The 17,679-nt window shown below is 38.5% G+C and overlaps 1 protein-coding gene across 4 annotated transcripts in view; it reads right to left on the bottom strand.

The window, feature by feature from the left end:
- Positions 1 to 17,679, bottom strand: part of ZFPM2 (zinc finger protein, FOG family member 2) — a 333,910-nt gene that overhangs the window by 236,281 nt on the left and 79,950 nt on the right. The gene's annotated exons all lie outside the window — the stretch shown is intronic.

The following is a 17,679-nucleotide window of genomic DNA, read 5'->3' as shown; positions in this document are numbered from 1 at the left end:
TCATGGACTAGCCTCAGGAAAGTTGCAGCAATGTGCAGCTGCTGTTTCATTCATTTATGAAATAATTTTAAAACATTTTCTTATAAGCAAATTGTCAGGCCTGTTCTTTTATGGCACCATTTTTTATTTTTAAAAGATGGAATAATCCACTACATGCAATTTTCTAATATGTATGTATGTATCAATGAGTGTAATGGTTGTTTAAAAAAACTGAATCTGAAAATCCCATGTTATAAAACTGAGAGTTAAAAGCAGGTCCCAGATCTGAACAGATTGAAGACCACTGGTTTAATCCTAGTTTTGGTGATGCATGTTCCCCTTTGAGCTTTTAAGATCTATAAAGTCCATCTTTATCAATGCTTCAGTATCAAAACCAATTTATTGCTTTCATCTCAAGATCTGTCCCTTGGTTTTGCTTTAACAGAAAATGTCTCCATGGGGATATAAAAGCTGCAAAGACAGCTAATTCACACATCCCTCAGGATGTTCACATTGTCAGGAGTTGACAGTGCATGATTCCCATAGTAATAAATGATTATGTTACAAATGTTTCTTAAATAAAGCCTAATTAAACTTCTTGTAAATCCTAATATTAGGTTGTACCCATTTATAGGAAGCTGAATTATCTGGCCCTTTGCTTTGTAGAGACTACACACACACACACACACACACACACACACACACAACTGAACTTATATTTCGTACTATAACCTTAACATGTATTTGTCCCCAGTAGTACATTACTTCTGGGGTCTGGTATCGCCATTTTGTGGAAGAGTCTGCGCCTTTTGAGATTTCTATATCCTTTCTGATGTACAGTACAGAGCAACACTAGCCACAGCAGACCTTCCCCTTTATCGTATAAAGTTTGTATCCATAGGTAACCATATCACACTGGTTTTCTCCATTCTACCAGGTTTCTGGGAGGAATTCAATGTTTCACTAAGGCAATCATTCCATCAGGGCAAGTATCTCAGCTTGCCACCCAGAAGCATCACTTCTCTTCTCTTCCCCTCAGTCAATTTCATGGAGAGGTGGAGAGAGTAACCCGGCAGCAGCCTTTCCTAAAATGCCATAATGAACAAAATGGAATGGTACAAAGCAGGACTGCACTGAATGTTTATGCATAAAAGGTTCTAGTGTGGAATTGGTGGTCCCCCAGCCCACCCTTCACTCGGATCCTTTGCTGATTTTCACACATTGTTGACTGCATAACTGGTGACTTCTTTGTCAATCAGCATCATTATTTTTAAACCAAAACCTCTTTCAGTCTAATGATGTCATGATGAAAGCCAGTGATGGTAAGACTCTCAATACTCACATTGAATTAGCAACATTTTTGGTGGTGTCTGCAGCCCTGAGCTGGTACTTTTAACCCTAGCCAATAATATAAATTTCTACAAAAGAACCCTCCACTCGCTTTTAGCTTACAAAAGATATCCAATGTTCATGTTAAGAATGCCAACTAACATTTAACAGATGTATTACAGCCATGCTACTAAATATTAGAAAAACAGTTCTAAAGTATTTCCTAAGAACTAGAGCAAGTATAGCAGCACATAAATTGAGCTAGTATGCTGCCATCCTACTTAAAAATTACAACAACAAACTGCAGTGAAATTTTTCACAGGAGGTTAAGGGACTCTCGTCTGAGAGCTTGTCTCATGGTGATAAAATTAGAGGTAGAGAATTAAAGTGATTACACTCTAAAAATGACTTACTAGAAGTGACAGTGTTTTTTTAACCTAAATATTTTTAAGCACCAAATTTGTCACTCCTGTAAGTTATATGTTACTAACTGTAAAGTTACTTTATTGCACTAGTAAAATAAATGAAGTACTTTTAGCCAATGTTTTCAGATAAATCAGAAACACTGTATTCAATTCACATTTTATTTGTGTATATGTGCATTCTTTTATTTTCAACAGAGCTGAAACAGACTGCTGGATTATTAACAGAGCCACTTGCACTTGTAGTAAAGTTATCCCATGGGTTCAGATCCCAAAGGAATAACTGAACTTGAAAACAAAATATAATAAATATTAAGAAATGTGACTGTTAAAAGTATAGTAAAGTGCTTTAAGGTCAAATTGGATGTGATATTAATATTGTGATTGGTCTATGAGTGTTGTTTTGTTTTTGTTTAAACTACACTGAATCCAGATTTTTTAATTCACTTGTCTCCTTCTTGCACCACATTTACCATTTTTATATTTTACTGCCATCATATTTTCAAAACGAAACTCATAGGAACATTGGGAAATTGCCTTATTGGTTCATCCAGCTCAATATTATACACACTGACTGGCAATGGCTCACCAGGGTTTCAGGCATGCATTTTTCCTAGCCCTACAGGAGATACAAGAGAATGAACCTGAGATATTCTTCATGCAAGGCAAATGCCCTACTTCAGAGCTATGCCCTTTCTTTTATGAATATGAAAATGCCTTATACCAGTTCAGTCCAGTTGGTCCATCTAGCTCAGTAATGTTCCACACTGACTGGCAGAGGTCCTCCCAGGATTTCAGCCAAGTAAGCCAAATACCATTATTGTTATTATTGTTAACAACAACAACACTGGATTTCCTAGGATTCAAAGAAGTGCTCATTGTATGGTTCCTGCCCTTTTCTTCAGGGCTTGACAGCTACCTAGCAGATAGAAATTCAAGAAACTTCCAGTCATTGCCCATCAATGGTAAAGAAATCACTACTCTATGTTACAACCTGTAATTACACTTTGATGGGGGCAGAAGTGAGGAGGAGTGGGGGCAGGCTGCTGAAGAAGCCAGGGAGTCTCCCCCACCTGCTGTGACCAGCTCCCCTTCCCTCTGGTCTCCCAGAACACATAGAGGAATGAAGAGGGTGAAGCAAAGAGGGATAAGATGGACAATGGTGGGAAGGGGGTAGGACCTTCAGTTTTCACAACTGCCTCATTGGTGCAAGGCCTACTGGGAAGAAATTGTAAGTTTGCACTTATTAGGTGACATTAGGTGTGTGTTTTTTGCTGACCTGCTCCTGATTCTGAACTTTCAAAGGGTCTAAAATTCATATGGCATTCTTGGAAACATTGTGGCTGCTGGTCCAACAGATCTTTGAAAAGATCTGATAAGTTGCACCTGAAACTGCCAAAGTCACATTACAACGCCAAAATCAAGAAAATGGCAAGTGGAAATGCAAAATGGGGAGAAGCAGCCTGTTTCACATTTCAGGCAGAAGCTAATGGCTGTATCCAATGCTGTGCCAGTGGGGTTCTACTGGCAGAATGGGACTTCCATGTCCTCTCCCCCACCCACCACCCATACCACCACCCACACAATCCCAAAGTCTGCACATGAAGGCTGCTGGTTTTGAAGGTGTGTTTGCACACCTGTAGAGCTGCAGCATTGAGGCAGAAATGTTCCCTTCTTCAATCATGTTTGTTGCTAAGCTTCTCCTTTCTTGTTTCTTGTTTAATTATATGGGTGATCTCAACCAATCATGAAGGCACACACTGAATGGGGTTATTACCGGTATATAGATTACCAGATTTGGCTAGCTGAGAGAAATGTAAATAAACAGGTGGTTTTGATTAAGAATTACCAAGAGGAGGAAAGTTTGAAAGCTGCCAAAAGTGTTTACCAAAAAAAAAAAAAAAAAAACCAATTTTAGTTTCACTCTGGTACCATCCAGATGCCTTGGACTACGACTCCCATCCAGGATGGCCAAGGCCAGGGATGATGAGAGTTGCTGTTAAAAACATCTATAGGGCACAAGGTTTGGAAGAACTGCTCTAGTGGAGTTTTTATGTCAAATCTCAAATTCCAAAAACCACAGCACTTCTCTAGGGTTTTAATTTAACTTTAGTTTTACCTATCAGTAGAGCAGGTTCCTGAATTTATTGTCCAGTCACAGTGAGATGAATATCAGTCATTTTTAAAACCAATCATCTGAAGTTCGTATCATTCCTGATAGCTAATGGGGTTCTGATAAGCAACTTTTTAAAAAAAATCCTGGTTGCTAATAGTTCATGGACAACAAAACAGATAATTTTAATCCATAGTAAATATAACAGCTTACTTAGTAAGTTTACACACAGTTACTTTTACTACTGGCATTAAGACATACACATTTGTGCTGCAGCTCAAATCATGCAGTGGAGCAGGGAGCTTATTTATATGGGCATGTGTGGAAGAACAAGGTTCTGCTTAACAATTTAATGCCCCTATCATCCCTTGCCCTATGCATAGAAAGTTTAATTTATAGCAACCACAATCAAGTATGCAAGTAGCCACCGAAGCTAATTTTAATATCCTCCCAAGAAAGCCGCATATAATAAATACTAGTCATACCGACAAGTTCTTCTTTCCATCTTTCCCTCCCCCACAACTTGTACCTTCAATGCAGCTGGAACTTCTATAGATCAGAGGACACTGTCAGTATAGGCTGACCAATCTCTGAGGGTTTTTTCTCCTTCTCTTCAAGATACTCTGTGTTAACAGCTAGAGGGGGTTCAATCAGCACTGCTTTGATCTCGGCTGGAACTATAATTATTTAACATTGTTACAAGGATTTCTATAATCCATCCTACCATTAAATCCCTTTTACACCCTCATCTTCTGAAGCCTAATCTGCATCTGTACACTCAGTTTGTCTCTTCAGCTGGTTTCATCAGGCTCCAGCATTCTCCAACACCCAGACTGATGGCTCCTTTTTTTTAATGAAATCATTTTCTTTCAAATTGAAAACTGCAAAAAGGTCTTGTGCATTTGCTACCTTTTGATGAGATAGCAATATAACACTAGTACATTCGGCAGTTTGCTCCAAACCACCTTCCATTTAATATAATAAAATTCATTTTGGCATTTGTGTTCTTATTAAGCAGAATATTCCGTATGTTAACATGCCATGATTGAACTCTTATGCCCTCCATGCATATATTTACACTAACGTATACTGCAACACCATATGGAAAGCTGCACTGTGCTGCATAGAAATTCAGACAACTAACTAAAAATGACCACCACTTCTTAGCACATACACACAAACTCAATTAAAGAATTTCAAAATGTGAGAAATACAAACAGATATTGAGGGCTGAACAAGTCTTGAAAACCCTTGTTGCAATCTTTAATCTATCACAAACATTTTTAAAGGCAGACAAGTAGGGTTAGTAACGTAACAGAGTCACTGTAATATGCCAAAATTATGAACGAGCTGGTGAAAGAGGCACCACAATTAACTACAGGAGATTCTTAAGTATATCCTAAACGGCAAGGAAGGCTGACTACTTCATGTATCTGCACATTAAAAAGGCAATGATCCACATTGGTACGTAGAGAATACAAGCCTGCATAATGAGCTTCAATCTCAGTTTATTGTAACATTGAAGAAAATCAAGAGCATAATAAGAGTGACATCACTTCTATATATACTTGTATTTGTATAATTTAATGCTGACTTGTCTGCTAGCATTACTCTGTTTTTAACACTGTACCTTTATTGTTTCCTGCCCTAAGCTCTCTTAAGGGACAATAAATAAATAGTGAATAAATAAACAAAGAAAAACTTCTGAATCAAAAGCAGTTATTATGGTGTGTGTTTTTTGTTTTTATATTGTAAACTGCCCTGTGATCTCCAGATGGACAGTACAGAAAATTAATTAATTAATTGGTATCTTTAGGATTATTTATGCATATAGTATTATATTTTTGAAAACACAAACACCAAACTTAAGGGGTTTTGATTGGCACAACGCCAAATATTTCAGATTCCTAGCTGCAAGGTACAAATTGTTTTTAATCTATTGTTGTTATTGTTGTTGTTATTCCATCACACAATAAAAAAATTGGTCAAACATATTAAGATTTTACACTTAACTTGGTAGTTCATTCAGTATCATATGCTTTAGTGACAGTAATGCTTATAAGGCAAAATTCTGACCACCAATGAACAAAATAAAAGTCGTATTTCACAGCTATGATGTCATCAAAGGGCTGTATTTCATGGCTATAACGCCTCTGAAAATATATACAGTATATAAAATAATATCCGTAAGAAGCTGCTTTTCCAAGTCTGCCTGAGGTCCAGCAAGGTGGACCTCCTTAAATTCCATTTACTGTACATTATAATTTGAATATCAAGGAAGCCTAAATAGCCTGAGGGTGGAAAAAGCATTTTGCACCTCATATGCTGTAGCATATTTGCTATATTATATGCATTATACTATAAATGAATTGCTCATGTTATCTCCATTACTTTTCCCCAATATATCGGTATTGCCTTCCATTCACATATTCATACCTGCATATTTTATTTGACCTGTATATATTTAGAGATGGAACTTATACAATAGATAAACTGTTAGTGCTAGAAGCCCCAAACCCTGAAAATGATGTTTGCTGTTTCATTCAGCCTTAATGCAGCATCACAAGAATATCAGCCTTGAGCTATCTGTCTTGCTAAAAAAAAAAAAAAAAAAATCACTTCACTTTTCCAGAAAGGAAAACTGATAGGATTATTTTCATGATAAATTAATTTTGCCATGTAATTGCAATTATGACTTCTAATTAATGAATGGTTTCAGCTTTACTAACTAGGTCAGCATTTTTCTTTATAATATATATCAGCTCTCTCTTTAGATAAGTGATATGATACATCTAGACTCTGGAGAAATAATAGCAAAGCCTTTCTTTAAGTACTAGGTTTAGATGCTTGAAAGGAGCATGGTACATTTTGCCAGGTAATTCTTTATTGTATTTTGTATCTGAAACAGAAAGCAGGGTAAACATTGCCCTTTTAAAATCCAAACATATTCAAAAAACGTTTTGAACAATTTACATTTACACTTCAATCTGAACACAGTCACTCATCTGCAGGGGTAAGCAGCAAGGTGCCCTACAGATGTTGGACTTACAGCTCCCATCAGCCCCAGCCAGAAATGTGAATTATCGGGGTGATGAGAATTGTACTCCAACAACATCTGGAGCGCACCACTCTGGATACCCTGGCTCTACAGGATTTGATTCTTTGGCATGCCATTAAACAGATGACTGCTTCTACTAACTCCGACATCTCTAATCACCTGTTGTGTGGGAGGAACTGAAACCAAGCTCTCATTTCCCCCAAAAGGTTATAATTGCATTCAAAGAAAATTGGAATAGGCTAAAAAAAAAAAAGCACTCAGGTTTGATACACATATTTGAGCTATCGCTGTCTGAAACTCTGGTATGCCTCAAGCAAGCGTTAAGCTCAGCCAGCAAAGGATCCAGATAGTGTCATATTGAATAGAAGTTCCATATTAAATGACCTAATATTTTTATTAATCTTTTTCATGACCGATCTGAAACTGGGCTACGAGAGAATGGTATTCAAACCCATGTCTTCCTCTTCCAAGTTCAGCACCCTAAACCACTGCATCACACTGCCCCTACAGAGTATTGCCTGTATTGGATGACTACAGAAGAAGCAGAGAATGGAAGAAGCTTTGTTTCTCATCCTCTTTGGAAAAAAAATATTAGGAAGAAAATCTATCATTGCCTCCCTCTCTAGCTGACTTTAGCATTAGTTTCTGGCAATCAGGGTTCGCCTATTAGCTGGAAATGTAAAAGCTTACTCAAGGGAAGGATGGATAGTGTGCAAGACAGGAGCTAGGGCAGAGGTCCCCAACTGTGGTCCATGGACCACCCATGATCCATAAGCTTCATTCAGTTGGCCCATGACATGAGGAAAAGTAGGAGTAGGAGCAGTGGCTATGAGCAGCAGGTTTAGTGCATTTAATATTCACATTGATTTTTAATTGCATTCTAATTGTTTCTTTTATTTGTAATATTGTCTTTTATTATTTAGCATTCTAATACAGAATGTAATACAATTAATCTAACAAATAAAAATAGTAGAAAAGAGAAAAGAATACAATTAGAAATCATACAGCATAAGGCACTGCAATTGCCACAACAGGCAGAAAAGCAAATTAAGTGGTCTTAGCAATTTTCAACTGGTCTGTAGGGGAAAATGTTTGAAAACCACTGAACTAGGGGTGGAGAAGCAGGAAGATATAACTTGTTGAGAAAAGGAGTGAAGCAAGTAGGAAAGAAGATGAGAAAGCAGCTGGAAGATTTGAGAAATGTATGTATTTTCAGTGGAATGGGAATAAATAGAATAATAGAATAATAGAATAATACTGGAATATAGGGAAGGAATAAAATGGAATGCAAATGGGAGCATAGGAAGCTGTCTTACACTGAGTCAGGTCCATCTAGCTCAGTACTGTGTACATTGGCAGTGATTCTCCGGGGTTTCAGACAGGTTTCTCTTCCAGTTTAAACCTGAGAACATCTGCATGCAAAGCAGGTGCTATACCACTGAGCTGTGACCCTTCTCACAGGATGTAAAGATGTAAGAAAGGACTATAAGGAAGGAAGGAAGAAGTGGGACAAGGAAAGGATGAAAAGGGCCAGGGCAAAATGGGTACAAGGGTACGGGAAATGACACATGGAAGTTTGGGTGGGGAGAGGAAGTGGAAAAGAAGTAAATAGGGGCTGGAAAGTACAGGAGCTCTAATGGTACATTGTCAGAAAATGCAAAACCATAGCACCAGATCCAGTTTTCCATTAAAATTCAGGCACAAAGAAGCTGAAATAGTGATCACATGACAGTTACCTAAAATGGAAGCATTTTGAGACTGTCAGATCATCTGTATGCTGCCTTTAATTCAGAGAATGCCAAAGCAGTTCACAGAAAAAAATTAAGAAAAAGAAAATGCACATTCCAATAGGGATTTCAATAAAACATTAGCATTAGACACTGAAGTGTAGATTGACAAACCTAAGCACACTGAGCAATCCTATGCACAAGAAGCTGGCATAATCCAAGACAGTATAAATTAAGCCAACATAAAGTTAAACCAGATCCAAACCCCATTCAGCAACAGTTCTGTTGTTCTGCCTAAACCAGCAAAGGGGGGGGGGGAATAACAAGCCTTTAAAATAGTGTTCTATACTAGGTTGTCAGGTCACATGACTGAGCTGAATGGGCTTATGATCCAGCCAAAGTCCGCTTCTATTTTATCCTGCCCCCCTCTGGGGTGGGGTGGGGACTTACACTGGCCTTGGAACAGCCAGATTTGGCTTAGCCAGCTGAGCCCTAGCTGAGCTTGGAGGAACAAGTTACATTGGTGTATCTTTGGCTGAGCCAGGGTTGGGAGCTTAACCCTGGCTTAGCCAGGAATTAGCTGGCTGAACCTGAGATCTGCTGCACCCTAAACTGGCACTTATTGCGGTTCTTGCCATAGGATTGTACCCTAAGTTCCTCCAATGCTGAAACATACAGAGTCAACATTTTAAGTACATATACCCCATGTTCATCTGTTTCCACAAGCTGAAAACTAGCTTATCAAACAAGAGGGATACTTAGTAGCTCCTATATGATCAATATTAGACATAACATGCACCATAATCCTATTTATTGGCTGACCACTGCATCTGGCAAATTATGTATTATTTGAATTAACAGGAACATAAAATTTGTAATGGTTGCGCTGAAAATATCAACAAATATATTGCTTCAATCATTTTAGTTAGATTATTCCATCTGCTCTAATATGTCCAGAGAAGAAAAAGGCAGGAAGGCAAATTCCAACAGCACTGAAGGAAATTTCACTAGAGAAAATATTATTATGTGTAAAAACATGGGATACATAATTGAAATCAGTCGAAACACTACATAATTTCAGAAAGAATTGGCATTCTCCTAGCTCACTCTTTGTTTGCATGTACTTGTTGGACTGTAGTTTTCCTTCTAAATGATTCCATGTTGGGCATACTTGTTCAGTATATTAACACACCCGTCCTTCAACAGTTCAAGAAAAATTGTTGCTATGCAGGAATAATCTTGGCAGAATTAATGAGAAAAACACAACAAAGAGCAAAATGGTTGTGGACCAATTACATGCCCCTTTTGATTCTCAACCCATCTGCTTCCAGAAGCTGACATTGTTTCCTAGTCCTATGCAATTACCAGAGTATGTGATTGCCTTTATGACCAAAATACAGTGGAGACAGCTGAAAAGTGCAAAGCTTCCTGCCAGATTCTGCGGGTTCCCTGGTGCATGAAACTACAAGAAACAGTGTATTGTAATGCAGATGTCTGTTGATTCCCAATAGAATTTCAAACTCTAAGTCCTTCACTGTGCAGCCTACAGAAAGTTGAACTTCTAAATGTCTTTACTATATTATGTACCATGTCCAAAAATGGGATTTTCCCCTGACAGCTTGTCTCTTATGCTTATGTATTTACATAAGATGTAAATACATAAGATGTAAATACATAAGGATGAGATGGTTGGACAGTGTTCTCGAAGCTACTTATGTATTTACATAAGATGTAAATACATAAGATGTAAATACATAAGGATGAGATGGTTGGACAGTGTTCTCGAAGCTACTAACATGAGTCTGGCCAAACTGCGAGAGGCAGTGAAGGATAGGCGTGCCTGGCGTGCTCTGGTCCATGGGGTCACGAAGAGTCGGACACGACTGAACGACTGAACAACAACAACATTTACATTGTATTGCCACACTTATGTTTATGAGTCCAATAAGAGAAACAATTACCCACAAAAGACTTTGACCCTTCTGTTCACACTTAGGGGGGCTCTGACCAGGGAATCTGCTGTGCTCATTCTGTTCATCTAACACAGTAATCTGACCTCAACTCATGCTATTCTCCTCAACACTCTTGTGGCAAAAAGAGAAAATAGCAGGGAAGTACATTTGGTTGTGAAAAGAGAGGCTCTGACTCTACATACACACTGTCAGAGGTCAGAAGTACAAAACTGCTTTTCCTGGGACACACAGCATCATAACTATTTCTTTCAACATGAAGAGAAATCTCCTAAGATGTACCATAGCTTTTTTTGTTCTTCTTAGTTTGGCATCCATGTCCTAAACTGGAAGTATAGAGAACCAGCAAAGTACAGACCACCAAAATTCAAGTGCTCTTAAAAAAACCCCAACCTATTTTCATAGTACAGTTTTTCCTTCATTAGTGGATGTTTTCTCATAACCCAGCATCCTGCTTTGCACACTACAGACCCTGCAGTGGTCCCAGGCAGTGACTTGCAGACAGGAAGCAACAGGCAGGGCACCATCTCAGGACACCGTTGATGGTATTGGGGGGTGGGGCTTGCAGTGGAATGACATGTGCTGGATGTACACTCATTTTTCAAATATCTGGACATAATGCCATTGGCAAACCCGTCATGGGTTGAAAGACTGTTGCAGAGCCCCTGCCTCGCACTCCTGAATAGCAAAATGGCTCATTCCAGCATTCATTCCTGGATTCCCAAGTCAAGGTATCAACATTTTAGGGCATGGGTAGGCAAACTAAGGCCCGGGGGCTGGATCTGGTGCAATTGCCTTCTAAATCCGGCCCACGGATGGTCTGGGAATTAGCATGTTTTTACATGAGTAGAATGTGTGCTTTTATTTAAAATGCATCTCTGTATTATTTGTGGGGCATAGGAATTCGTTCATTTCCCCCCCAAAAAATATAGTCCGGCCCCCCACAAGGTCCGAGGGACAGTAGAGCGGCCCCTGCTGAAAAAGTTTGCTGACCCCAGTTTTAGGGCAATTGTCAATGATCTACCCAATGCCTACTAATTGAAAACCATGATATTTGTAAGTCAGCTTTGATCCAAAGAACCCCACAACTAGATCAGCACAACCAGCACAGTTTGGGAGCTTTGATTCTCCAACACCAGTCCCCATGTGGTAAACCTTTTTTTGACACTACCAGTGTAATCCTATACATTGGGCTGTATCCAAGGTAAGTGCTCCTCAGAGTATACACACTGAAAACAATGGACATGACTAATTTCAATGGGTTGTATCCAATTTAGTTGTACTTAGAGTAGCCACACTGAAATTAAGGGAGTCAAGTTAGTAATGTCCATTAATTTCAATGAGTCTACTCTGAGTAGAACTAATACAGCCATACCTTGGTTGTCGAACACCTTCGTACTCGGACGTTTTGGTTCCTGAACACCGCAAACCCAGAAGTGAGTGTTCCGGTTTGCGAACGTTTTTGGGAAGCCGAATGTCCAACACAGCTTCTGATTGAGTGCATGAAGCTCCTGCAGCTAATCAGAAGCTGCGCCTTGGTTTTCGAACTGTTCTGGGAGTCGAATGGACTCCCAGAACAGATTACATTCGAGAACCAAGGTACCACTGTATTGGATATAACCTAATGGGTCTACTCTAAGTATCATTTTGTTGGATACAATTTGTTCTCTGTACATTAGTAAGCCCCACTCAGTTCAATTGGACTGTATAGGATTGTGGCTTGGAAGGAATTTCAAAAACACTGGTCCTATAGGATGGGAAGCTGGCTTTCAGAGAAAATCAATCCATTGAGTATGCAGCTCATGGAACCCAGCTCATGTTTCAGGGAAGCAAAACTATGGCAAAATATTTTGTTAATGCAGAGTGAAGGATAGAACAAGTTTTGTCTTTGTAAGAACCAATGGTGGTTCACTGTAGGGAGCCCTGTGAGGTAAGGCTCCCCTAAAACTTCAAAACATTTCAATAAATGGCAGAAGGGGACATTAGCTTGCCTGCTATCTTCCAGTTCTTGGGATACTTCATTTAGATGATGGAAGCTGGAATTACATGTTTATGATTCAATGAGAGTCCCCCACCCTGCCCCTCTCCTCCAGTTTATCCAACAACAGGGGTGTCTGGCTTTCTTCTTTTAATCCAGCATCCACTTCACTATAGAAGGTGTTATTTTGACTGCCTCTTGTTTCATAAAGGACTCTGAAGTCGTAGTAATTTTGGCACTTTGTTATAATTTTTCTATGACACCCTCCCAACACACACACACACTTCCTCGCACACTACACCAACACCCAGCCTCATTTTCATATGGATACAAAGCATCAGGATAAAATGATGGTTCATTATAGTGGTACAGAGCTCTTATCTTCATCCAGCAAGAGTCATTTCCTTCCCAAGATTGAAATGCAAATGTGAAAATTAATGATAACTGCATTATCTGATAGCCGAGATAATACCGATTCACCGGCAGAGTAACACACAGCCGTCCTATGATTTTCTCTGCTTCTTCACAATATTCTTCTTACTGTCAGACTATATCTATGGTTAACTGTGTTTCATGGATTTTTGTTAATTTACATCAAATAGCATTTTCCAAGATCCCATATCTACCACATTCCCCCAATCAAAAAGGAAACAAAATCACGACTGTAATCTCAAAGTCCTTCTCGGGATTGATTTTGTAAAAAGGAGGTCCTGCATTTTCAGTGCCTGTTTCATAACTAGCCATCCTAATGCACACCAAACACTCTACCTGTTGTTGTTGTTGTTTGCCCGAATTCATTTATAGCACCAAATAAAATAGTAATTTATAAAGGGCGAGAGGGTGTTGCAGAAAACCTATTAAAATAAACATTTAAAACACAATCCCTGCCCCAAATCATGTACATGGTGTACACAGAAGGATATCACCAGCACACATTTCACTAAAATGGCACACTTCATAATCCACACATGACAAAACCAGCTATTATTTGTCAGCTTACATCAGAATATTAATATGGTCTACTCATGTTTCGTTCAATTCTTCACTAGGCTGGGCATTTCTTATGAATAAATGATTCCCAGAAAATTCTTCTGCATAGAACCTCAATCTTTAATTCAAGAAAAATGATTGACTGCACATAATTCAAATCAGCAGGAAAGTTCAATCCAATCCACATTTACTCAGAAGTAAGCCCCACTGATTTCAGTGGGATTTATTTCCAAGAATGCACAGGATGGCAGTCTTAGTGGCTTCTTTGATTTTTTTGACAGTTTTAAGGATATTTGGGGACAGATCATTTCCAGAGTCAATTTCCTGTGGTCTTCCATATAGGAGCCCTCCAGCATATCTGTTCACTCCAGCTCTCTGTTAGTTTTCTGTTCACTTCCCTTTATGGCTTGTAGACAGTAGATGTTGATGAAGCAAGGTTCCCGATCATGCTCATTTGTTATACTGCCAAGTGAGACAATGCTGTCACGGGTGCACTCAACCTGAAAATGCGGAAACTGTTTGGCCTTTGGGCACTTTCTCGGTTAATACTGCCACTTTCTCCTCTGGAATTTGGCTACTCTAACTTCCCTGGTGCAACAGAGCTTCTGAAGTCTCACAGACAGCAATATATGAAATGCCATGCTGATGGTTTGCTCAATGGCTTGGTGCATAGGCAGTAGCCAAAAACATTTAATTTCTAGCTTTACTCAAACAATTTCCCCATTCATAGATCATATAATTTACCCACTTGCCTTGAAAAGATTCAAAATTTCTATACATTCCAACATCATTTTCATTTGGAGAGAATGAGAACCAAAGGTTAAAGTTTTACACTTTTTTTGTACAGTTAATGTAACAAAGCAAGTAGAATTTTTCAAGTGTATTTTATTTATGGTGGCAGGAGGAGTAACCTAAAACAACGTCTCATTGCTAAGGAGATATTTTTGGTTTAAAATGTTTTCCATGAAATATATTGTAATATATTTTAGTGCCAAATCTTGTTTTTACATAATGCTGCAGTGCTTTGTGTGAAATATAGGCATATTTTTGTATATCATTAATAACATTATAAATAACATCATCATAATCAGATATACTGTATCTTCATTTTTGTTTGCACTATATTTTCCACCTGCTGGTTTCAGAAAATTACTGCTGGAGTTCTGCTCCTCTTCATACACAGAACACAGTAATTTGCAAAGTCAAGCAAGGATGAAAATGTGATTGAAATATAAGAGGCCTTTTTAATGAAAATGTTGTTGTTGCATTATAAATTATTTCTACAAAGAGTTTGGGCTTCCTTCGCCCTTTTGAAGAGAATATTCTCCATTTTTAGACATGGCTATTCTGAGGAAATTATTGTCTAAATATGGTCACCATTATACACCTATCAGTTATGCTAATAATTACAGAATGAATTTTGACATCTTTACATAAGGCAAAACTCAACTGCATTCAAGGGAAGAGACGCCTCAGTATCATTTGAAAAACAAATCTAATCCTTTACGCTTTTTTGTTCCACAAACCAAGTTTTGCATTATTTACAGCTAATGGCTGTCTGGGTCATTCTTATTCATGTCGCTGAAACTGCCACCTTTCTCCAGCTCTGTCATGTTGCATTTGCACTGTTTATACTGTTTGTAAGAGAAAATATTAGCTTACATTTCTGCCTAAACACGAAGCTCTTACACTTTATTGATTGCAGTCCACAGGTTTCTCTCTTAACTCTGAAGTCAATGACCAGGGTGTGTTAAATGATTTATATCAAATGAAAACTGATAAGAAAAGTCCTTGAAAACATCATTGGCTGCCATATCCATTTGTTAAACTCAACGTGCTTCTAAATGTAAGCTCAGAGTTTGAAACTAGATAATAGCTCTTTAGTTTCCAGCCAAAAATAATAATTTAAGGAAGTACTGCTACTGTCTTTAAATGAGCAATAAACAGGCTCTACAAGTTGGTGCTGCTTCTCATTAGAGTTCTGAAAGTTACAGGTACACTCCAAGGAAGATCTAGGAAATGATCATACAGAAATTTGTGCTGAGCCAAAAGTTTGTTTAATGTGTAATCCTATACTGTACATGTCTACTTAGAAGTAAGCCCCACTGGCTTCAATGGTACTTCCTTCCAGGTATGTGCGTAAACAGTTGAACCTCAGTGGGACAACAAGTGCTTATCATATCAGGAAGTGACAATGCTTTCTCATTTTAAAAAAACCAAGTTGAAAATGCTATTTTTTGTTGTTGCTTATGCATCTCCACCCCACCTAGAAAACTCCTGAAATGACTTTAGGTCATGACATTTATCCCAGAATTCCTCTGAAGCAATGCTACATCCACACATAGTATCATTCCAAGAACACTTTCAAGAAAACAATTGGCAGTCACCAGATAACATTTTTTATGCCATTGTTCTAAGTGACTGCTAACACCACAATCCTATGCATACTTACACAGTAGGAGCCCCACTGAGTTCAATTGTACTTACTCTCATGTAAGTATGCTCAGGATTGCAGGCATATCTTTATCTTTTTTTTGTTTAAAAAAAAGTGAGGGGGAAGGAAAATACAGTAATGCCCACCTGAAACCTTTTTTTAAAAAATCCAGCACCCTCCCTAAGATATGCTAACAAAACATTCCACATACTGCTTGCTAGTCTAAAGTATATCCTTTAGACTAAATGGTCGTGCACGTAGAAGACAGAATATGGTGCACGTACAGACAGAATATGTGGTATGATAGTTTTTATAACATTGATCAATTGATTTGAGAGGTAGTTAGTGCTTGTTTAGACTCCCCATAGCCAAGCCACATAGTTCATTGGGTGAAATATGTGGCTATCAGTGACCACGGACAGAATGGATGGTCAGATATGTTTCAATCTGCCTTCAGATAGAGTTCAGTACTGTCACTGCTTTGATCATCCTGGTGGATGATCTATGCAGACAAGGGCAGAGACAGAGTGACTATATTGGTTCTTGTTGATGTCTCAACAACACTATATACCATCAACCACTGTATACTTCTAGACAAATATAGAAATTTTGATGCTAGGGGCACCGCTTGGAGTAGGCATGTCTTAAGAAATCAAATATGGTTGCTCATCCCTACATAACTGCTGCGACCAGCAGCACAGGCCACTCATGATGATTCTGCACCCTGGTTTCCCTTGTTATTTGGCCCTCACTCACACAGAGTGAATGCACGCCCCTAGCAGATATAGCATGCTAACTCAAGCTTAAATCCCTGCTCAGTTTACTGATTATTCTCATGCACTCGGCTAATCACTGTGATATTCTATCATGCACAAATTACACTGCTCTTAAAGCTGCTGCACAGGCTGCCAATGAGCTACCAGTCCAGGTTTATGAGATTGGTTTACCTTACTTAGGTTCCCAGATTTTTGCTGCATTTCATTTTCATAATTTTTATGTCTGATGGCTATACCTTTAAATGTTGTTGTACACCACCTTAACATCTGATGAGAAAGCTGGTTTAATATTCTGGCTGATTAATATTCTTTTGTTGTTGTTGTTTAGTCGTTTAGTCGTGTCCGATTCTTCGTGACCCCATGGACCAGAGCACGCCAGTATTCTACAGTCTTTTAAATGTGTGGAAAGGGAGCGTTTTGCTGTTTTGTTTTAATTATTTACTTATTTTTTCCTGTATTTTATTCTGTGAGCCACCCTGAGATCTTATGACGAAGGGTGTTATATAAATATAATAAAAATAAATAAAATAAAAAGTATGTATGTATGTATGTATGCATGTGTAAATAAATAAATAAATAAATGTATTTTTCAGGCTGTCGGATAAGCTAAGGGTGGTAAACAACACTGCACACTCAGAAATGCCACACCAATGATTAAAAAATGGCTCTGGAGGTTGTGTGTTTATACTCAGAGTCGTGTTTCAGACATGACTTTTTCCAAAGTAGAATGTGTATGTTGGGTGCAAACCAGGCACCATTTCAGTATAACACTTCATTCTAAAATTTGGAAGAATTACTACACATGAAGCAGTGTCCAACTAACAGGTCCCATCAGCACAAGATTGCCACTTATGCAACTTGAGTCTCCACCCCTTTCACTCATGTGCATGCTCCATGCCCTCC

This window comes from Lacerta agilis, chromosome 7 (assembly GCF_009819535.1).
Source record: "Lacerta agilis isolate rLacAgi1 chromosome 7, rLacAgi1.pri, whole genome shotgun sequence".
Lineage (NCBI taxonomy): Eukaryota > Metazoa > Chordata > Lepidosauria > Squamata > Lacertidae > Lacerta > Lacerta agilis.
The sequence above is the reverse complement of the archived record's forward strand: the minus strand, read 5'-3'. Positions and strand labels throughout refer to the sequence as shown.